Consider the following 9156-nt stretch of genomic DNA (forward strand, 5'->3'; position numbering starts at 1 on the left):
TGAATATGAGAAAATAGTTATGTATTCAAGGGATTGAACATGAAAAATTTGTAAACTGGAATATTGAGATTGATAATAATTGATACTAACGTTGATAAATTGATGAGAAGATCCGGAGCAATAAATATTAATATGGTATTTCATGAACAAATCAATTCCGAACGTTGTAAGCAAACGGACCATTTTAATACGAAACGCGTATATTTAAACGGCGGAAGGGCCCCAAGATTTGCTTTGGATTCGATTAGTTTAAAGTTGTTGACTTCAAACTTCCTCGATTAAAATTCTTGAACTTTAAAAAGGGGGTAGCAGGAGCGGAGTGCAGGCAGAGAAGAACGAGATTGGTTCTCTTAAGCAGTTTCACAGTTACAGTACTTGATACTTGGCGGGAACTTACGAAATTCCGTTGCCTCCGGCGCGGTGTAACGGTCATCAATGGCGGATTCGCCCAGGGGCTCTTCCAGCTTTTGGACTCAGGCTAACGCTCTCCTTCGCAAAAATCTGACTTTCCAGGTTCCCCCTCTCTCTATTCTATCTTGTTTGTAAAAGCGTGTGCGTATAATCCGCTTTTGGGATCCTTAGTAACCCCCAATTTCTCTCTCTATTCCATTTCTTAATTTTTCGCGTTGTTCTTGGGGGGTTTTAATTTTACCAGAGCATATTCAAGAAGCCAGTGATACAATGATTTTTGAAGCCGCCTTGCTGATTTTTGGGTAACACACGAGGCGAAACCAGGATTATTTCCTCTAGGATTCTTACGTAGATTTACTTAGAGTCTGATGTGTACTTCAATTTGATGGGTTTGAAGCAGAGACCTGTCATTCTTAAATTTTAACGAGTCTGGCTGATGGCCATATATATTTTTTGTGGGTTTGTCTGATAGTACGCGGATATCTTTTTTTTGCAGAAACGAAATGTAAAGACAAATATACGGCTCATCTTATTCCCATTTTTCGTCTGTGTGCTGCTTGTTATTATCCAAGCAGTAGTTGATAATGAATTGGATAAGCCAGAAAATAAGTGTGGCTGCACTTGCACTAGGAGAGATGGCGATCAGTGTCTGGAAGAAGCATGTGGGATTGAATACTCGGACACAGATCAAGTTGCAACTTGTGCAATTCCTAATCCTCCGGAATGGCCTCCATTGTTACAAGTGCCTGCTCCCCAATATCGAGCCGTACAAACCGATCTTGTTCCGTTCTCAGATTTGCCAAATGATTCTTGCAGGAGGACAGGCTCTTGCCCTGTGACTTTTCTTTTCACTGGCAATAATCAGTCTTTGGAGAAAGTATGTGGGTGTATTTCAGTGCTTGCACTTGCGCTTTTATTTTATTATGATACTGTTAGATTTTGTTTGCTGACTCAATTGAATCATGGATTTCACTGTTTTAGATGTCTTGACCACCAGTATCTATTATTTTTACAGCTTTGTTTGGAAATATGTTTAAAAGTCCCTTTAGTGTGAACACCTCTGATATCGTGGGTAGTTTGGCAAGAAATGTCCTGGTGAGTTAGTATGTTTACTATTTATTATTTAGAATTTGATTGATTGTTTGTATGTGTATTTCACTTGTTCTTCCATAATCTCTCTATCTGGACATATTATCTTGCTCCTTCTGCTCATTATTATTTCATGAACATTGTTGCTGATGCAATCATCAAAATGATCCAGGGATCAGAATCAATGCCACAAACGCAAAATTTTCTTGAACCAGCTTTCCTTTCGGATCGTCCTATTTATTATCTGCAATCTCAGTGCACACAGAACTCTACATTCTCTGTTCCAATCGAGATATCAACCAATACCATCCAGCAAGGTTTGCAAATTGAAATGCTACTTTTATTCACAATTTATCATACAAGATATGATTGCAAAGAAACACGTGATTACGCAAGGCTGCTCACATACAGAGCTCCTACTATGATAATATCCTTAAAATATGAAGTTCTTACGTATTTACTAGGAAGCCAATAAATTATTTTTAAGTTTTTATAATTTTCAACTGATATGGATGCATTGCTTTTTTAATTAAACCTTTCTAAATAGATTATTTTACTCTGTATGGCAAGTAAAGTAATAAACTTAATTTATGAAAGCAATTTTAACTTTTTAAGCACATCAGGAGGAGTTAATACCCAATTACTTATTGGGTTTTGCAAACACTTAGGCAATATATTTTATTAGGCACATCCAACTCCTTTCTGCACAACCCATCCCATGGTCATATGTCCTGAAGGCTATCTAAAGTTGCTGAATTTCGAATGATAATAATTAACTCGTCATGAATGATAGCTTCTCCATGGATGCTTTTAACTGTAGGCTGACCATACATTTTTCCAAATCTCTTAGTTTCTATTATTTAGATGGTTAGTTGATTTCTATGTAAAGACTATTGACATTTCATAAAACGCAACGCATGAATTGGAGAACTTTTGGAAACTTAATTATAAGATTTGCTTATTTCTCATCTTTCATACGGTCATAACTGTAACTTTCTTTGTGCATTTGAAACACTTGCTTGCTAATAAACGCTCAAAGGAAAATGCATGTGGCACATTGTTTTTCTTATGTAACAATGATGCTTTCTAGTTAGATATGATCAAGATGCAAATATGAAAGTTTATAATTTTATTCTTAATTTCTGGCTCTAAGCAAACATCTGCTTGGAGTGCACTGATAATTGCTATAGAATTACATTGCTTTCTAGGTTAGATATTTTGAGGGCTTGCATCTCATGTCTTAAAATCTTGTTCCCAATTTACCTTGGATCTAGAGATCAGGTGTGCTCAAGGTTTACCAATTATGGCGAAATAATTCTTCTGCTGTGAACAATGAGCTATATAAAGGTTATCGGAAAGGGAACCCAGAGAGACAGATCAATGAGATAGTCGCAGGTAAGTACTTGTTATCATTCAATTTTAAATGTGGCGATAGGGGGAAGCCAATATTTATTGCAATGTTCTCTTGACAGCCTATGATTTTCTAAATTCAAGTGAGAATAGCTTCAATGTCATCACATGGTACAACTCAACGTTTAAGAATGACACGGGTTTCCAGCAAATTGCATTGGCACGAGTTCCTCCTTCAGTAAATTTGGTATGATATTGTTTTACTTGTTTCATCCTCTTGTTAGTATTCTGATACCTGATAAAAATCTATAAAGCATCAACTCCTAACATATAAGATGTTCATATGACCGAAATATGAATATAAGGCTTAAAACACAAATTTGAGTCATTAGAGTGGAATAATTTTGAACTGAGGTATAGATACTTTCTTTTGAAATGACTTTTTAAATCATTACTATCTATCACTATCTAATTTGAATGGAAGAAGCAACTAGCAAGTAGTGATACTGACCGACACATAAAATATATTGGCAATGTCCCTTTATATTTATTTCCCTTGTTTCCCGTTCAATTTTTTTGGTTTATTGACCTGCATCTGACAAATCACGATACTGACCAACATCTAACATGTATATATACACTTGCAGGTATCAAATGCCTTCCTTCAGTTTCTGCTGGGTCCGGGTACTGAGATGTTATTTGAGTTTGTAAAGGAAATGCCAAAACCTGAGACCCCATTGAGAATTGACGTGGCTTCTCTTCTGGGTCCCCTCTTCTTTACTTGGGTCTTCCTGCAACTTTTCCCTGTATGTACATCAATCCAATAGCAGAAATGGTTTCTGATGGATAATTAATTGATCTGTGGAGTCTATGTTTATTTGCCAGTCTTCAGTTTCCTTAAGAATCCATGATCAAAAAACAATCTTATGTGGAACCTCTTTATTTATTTATTTATCTTTCCAATATAGTCCTGATATTCTTTCTTTGCCCTATGTCTTCTTGACCTGTGAAAGTAGCCATATAGTTACTTGTTTTGGACTTTCTTTCCTGTATGTAATGAAGTAGATAGACAATTATCTTGGAGCAGGCTTCCTCCCTGCTGGACAATTCATGTAATCAAAGTCAAGGACCAGAATTACATAAACATCTGACGTTGATATGACAAAAATGTCAGGCACTTATTCTAGCATACATAACTGTTTCAGGTGTGTAACTTCTCTTTCATTCGTGTAGGTATTTTTTGACATCACTGGTGTATGAGAAGGAAAAGAAACTCAGAATAATGATGAAGATGCACGGTCTTGGCGATGGGCCATATTGGATGATATCCTATGGCTATTTTTTTTCCCTGTCAGTGCTCTATGTGCTATGCTTTGTGATATTTGGCTCCCTCATAGGTAAGGATGGTAGAATACAAGCATGTGAATTATTTTCACTTTTGACATTTTGGATTCTCTTTAATACAGCTGACTTCATTTACAGGGTTGAAATTCTTTACAACGAATGACTACAGTATCCAATTCGTTTTTTATTTCATCTTGATAAACTTGCAAATTTCGTTGGTATTTCTTGTGGCCACCATGTTTTCGAATGTTAAGACAGCTACAGGTTTGGCAATTAATCCTTTTGTGTTGTTCATATTAGGCGTTCAGTGCTTCTATTCTCAGGTCTGATTACTGACATTTGTTTGTAATAATTGCAGTAATTGCATACATTGGTGTCTTTGCATCTGGGCTTTTAGGTGGCTTTCTTTTCAACTTTTTTGTTGAAGATACATCATTTCCAAGTAAGTTGGTTGGCCGAGGAACAATAGCAATTCTTTTTTGTCCTTCTGATCTTCTATATTATTGATGTGCTTTTTTTGTCATCTTTTGATGGATTCTTATACAATAGAATTAGATAGCATTTTTCTAATAGTAAATGGTGGTGCTGATGATCATAACAATATCCTTCAGAGTAACTATTTATGTTCTCGCCAGTAGATGTTTCAATCTCTTTAGCATATAGAGAAAGGAAACAACTGAATTGTCTTCAACTGGTGTCTTTTCCAATTTCCTCAACATTCTTTGTCCCGCTAGTCACGGTAAATTCATTATTTCAGTGGCTATGAACATGCCTGTCCAAATTTAGGGTGAAGAACATTGTTCTCGATTTTGCTTCCCCTTATATGATAGGCCTTCCTCATCAATATTTTTTCCCCCATAATGAATCCTCTGGTATTTATTATCTTTTCAAAGGGAATAACTTGTGCAAATCATGTGTAGGTTTATGCTACTTGTCCAGCCTTCCCAGCCTCTCCATTTAGCTTATTGGTTCAAGTTTTTTTTGTAAACTTGTGATAACTGAAATGGAGTGAATTCTACTCTATCACTAAGTTCATCATTTTCATGTAGCTTAAAAGAATGGATTAATATGATGACCATTCTTAGAATTTGTATCCAGTATATATTAGAGATTTTGCTTGTCATCTTTATACGTGTCGTGTCTGTATTGTAAAGTCTAACCTTTCTGGCCTATTAATTGCCTGCTGTGTCTTCAGGAGGGTGGATAGTTGTTTTAGAGTTGTACCCTGGGTTTGCGTTATATCGTGGACTCTATGAGTTAGCATCATATGCCTTCGAAGCACATGCTACAGGAAACAATGCGATGCGATGGGGAGATCTGAATGATAGTGTAAATGGCATGAGAGAGGTCTTAATTATCATGGTTATTGAGTGGTTTATGGTGCTTCTTGTTGCTTATTACATTGATCAAGTATCAGGAAGTCGCAAAAGTCCTCTTTTTTTCTTGAAAAGATTTCAGAAAAAGCCTATGTCATCATTCCGGAAGCCTAGCATTCAAAGGCAGGGATCAAAAGTTTTTGTTCAGATGGAGAAACCTGATGTCAGTCAAGAGGTATTTATGCATATTTCAAATACTTGTACTATATATTTTCAGTGCAAGCATTTTGACTTGCTTAGCTTCTACTCGTCACTCAACTATACCAATAATTTTACCAGATATTGATCTCAAGCACGTGTCGCCACTTTTTTTCTTGGGTATTTTTGGTCATTCATGTTATCGTGTGACTTGCTTGCATGATGCGTTGATTTCTTCTTTTTTCCAGAGGGAAAAAGTCGAGCAGCTGCTACTTGAACCATCTGTGAATCAGGCAATTGTATGTGACAACTTAAAAAAGTTTATCCAGCTAGGGATGGAAACCCAGAGAAATATGCAGTGAGAGGTTTATCTCTTGCTTTGCCTCAAGGGGAATGCTTTGGTATGCTGGGCCCCAACGGTGCTGGGAAGACCTCATTTATCAATATGGTCAGTTAAATTGAAGTTCTTTAAGATATATAAACAAACCTTTGGAGTAGTCTCCTGTCTTTTTTTTTTTTTTGGGACTAATCAGGGAGCTTCCAATTTGTCAGTATCTAGAGATGAATTTTGGATGTATATGCCCAAGGGAAAATTCTGATGGGTTCATTTCGGTTCTCTTTGAATCTCCCTTTGATGCCAAGATGTTTTAATCCTTCGGGTGGATTTGGCCATTGACAATCATTATAAATTGTATATGGTTACAGATGATTGGTCTCACGAAGCCAACCTCTGGTGCCGCATTTGTTCAAGGTCTGGACATTAGAACTCAGATGGATGAAATATATACTAGCATGGGCGTATGTCCACAGCATGAGTAAGTCGGAATTTTCCTCCAACTTTTATTCATATTTTTCTAAAATGAAAATTACATTTACTAATTTTTTGGGTGACATTATAGCTTGCTTTGGGAAACTCTAACTGGAAGAGAGCACCTGCTCTTCTATGGCAGACTTAAAAATCTTAAAGGTTCGGCCTTAACACAAGTAAGTTCGTTTGCGATTGGTGTTTCAGAAGACTTGTTATTATAGGATTATGCAAATCAAATTTTCATGTAAATATCTTCTTTTTGCATATATGATGGTTTTGAGGAAGTGAACAGTACTTTAGCTTGTAAACTCTCAGTCATTAGTATGAATGTCCAGAGTCAAACCTTTCTCTTTGGCACTTCTCTGCCAATTAAGAACTTTTTGCTTTCATTCTGCTGCTGCAGGCAGTGGAAGAATCCCTGAAAAGTGTAAACCTTTTTCATGGAGGAGTTGCCGATAAAAAGGCTGGAAAGTACAGTGGAGGAATGAAGAGGAGGCTTAGTGTTGCAATTCATTGATTGGAGATCCCAAAGTATGTATTGATCCCTCCTTAATCCAATCTGCTTCGACCAAACCTATGTTGGAGATGTTTCCACGTTAGGCTAAGCATTCTGTAATTGCTGGAAAATTTTAAGGTTGTTTATATGGATGAACCAAGTACTGGATTAGACCCTGCGTCGAGAAACAATTTATGGAATGTTGTCAAGCGTGCAAAGCAGAATCGGGCAATCATACTAACCAGTATATTCCTTCTCCCTATCATTGTAATAGGATATTAGGATTGTTAATAATCATATCTGCTCATTTTCTTTACCCAAGGCTTCATAACAGCATAATAGTGATTTCTTTTTCTTATGTATTTATATTGCTTGATTTCAGCACATTCCATGGAAGAAGCAGAGGTCTTATGTGACCGAATAGGAATTTTCGTAGATGGAAGCTGGCAGTGCATGGGAAATCCAAAGGAGGTAAAACCATGAAAGTGTTATGCTTTATCAACAACATATCTAAAGACCTTCATTCTGTGGATGCTGAAAAACTTGGATGTGGTTTTTAGATGTCTCCAATAACATAGACGCAAGTAGAATAATTTAAAGAACTTGAGTCTTTGTGCCTTTGGAGTTTGGACCCTACTTCCGCTGGCAAAAGTGATTTTATTTAACTAGCTTTTGCAAACTGAAGTTGGGATAAAAGCTAATTATCATAATGTGATTTTCTTTGCATAGGATTTTATAAAAATCATTTTGATAGAAACTTATTTAAATGATGTATTGAAAAATCACAAGATTCAAATCTGAAAAAAAAAGGGAAAAGTCAGAAAAAGCCATTCTAGCTTTAATTTCACTTTTGGTTCAAGAACTTATTTTCTCATAAGCCATCCCAAACATCACATGTTGGGCCAAAGTGGCTTTTCGCGACAGAAAAGTCGGGTTGGCATCACGTTTCAAGCTCTAAACGTGATTTATGAACCTCTTCTGGCATTGCACTTCCCTTGATCTTTCAATACTGCTATTTTTCCTAACACTTGATATTTCAATTGTATGTGATAGCTTAAAGCAAGATATGGAGGAAGCTATGTGTTCACAATGACAACATCTATAGAACATGAGAATGAAGTGGAGGACTTGGTGCACAAGCTGTCTCCAAATGCTAGCAAGACATACCATATCTCTGGAACTCAGAAATTTGAGCTGCCGAAAGAAGAGGTCAGAATAGCAGATGTCTTCCGAGCTATTGGCTTTGCAAAGAGAAACTTCACTGTGTTTGCATGGGGTTTAACAGACACCACAATGGAAGATGTCTTCATTAAGGTTTCACGCGAGGCCCACGCATTCAACTCTTTGTCATAATCGCTACGCAAAGTGTACTGATAGAAAATTCTGAGATAGACACATAGTCAAATTATAAGAGACAGATAGGTCAAACTGATCATGAATAGAGATATACGCATGTGACACACTTTTAAGTGGATTATGTCTATTTATGATTGATTTGATCTATTCATCTTTGATATAGTTGGGTCCACTGGAGGGACTCTTTATCTTGATATATAATGGCTTCCTGTAGGTCAAGTGCTATTATGCTTTGTTTTATAGGTTTTTTTAAGGAGAATTATAATGAGGTCCAAAGAAAGAAAATAATTACAAAATAAGTCTCAAAGTTATCATTTTTTTATTTTGGAACTTGTCATTACAAGCTACTTAGCTTGTTATCAGGATTTGATAATAATTATTTTGCTTCCCTAGGACCTCACTATAATTCTCCCCTTTTAGGTTTTTTTTTTTAAGTTGAAGTTTGTACTTATAATATGATTTTAGACTAGTTTTGTGGTAATTTTACTATATAAATAAATGATATTGCCATTAATGATAAGTTGGTGACCTCTTAAATTCCATTATTATGTTCTTGAACGCGCAGTTTTTTAAGTGAATTATAGTAGAAAAAAATTTGAGTAGTATGAGTAATATTAATATCCAATGAAAATAGTAATAGTCTTATTATAAGTGATAGTAAGTAGAAGGTCATAGACCTGATTTCAGTTATAACATCAAGCTTCTGGTATTCCTCTCTCTAATTTTTTTTTTTCCTTAAGAAAAGTGATAGCGTTCCTAGTAATTTACTAACTCCGATTCTTAATATA

General features: G+C 36.0%; 1 pseudogene; it reads left to right on the forward strand.

The window, feature by feature from the left end:
• The first annotated feature begins 244 nt into the window (after window positions 1-244).
• LOC114721710 (ABC transporter A family member 7-like) lies at window positions 245-8515 on the forward strand (annotated as a pseudogene).
• Window positions 8516-9156: the final 641 nt, after the last annotated feature.

The sequence above is a fragment of the Neltuma alba genome, unplaced genomic scaffold (genome assembly GCF_004799145.2).
Source record: "Neltuma alba isolate B1F8T4 unplaced genomic scaffold, ASM479914v2 tig00012062_pilon, whole genome shotgun sequence".
NCBI classification, from domain to species: Eukaryota; Viridiplantae; Streptophyta; class Magnoliopsida; order Fabales; family Fabaceae; genus Neltuma; species Neltuma alba.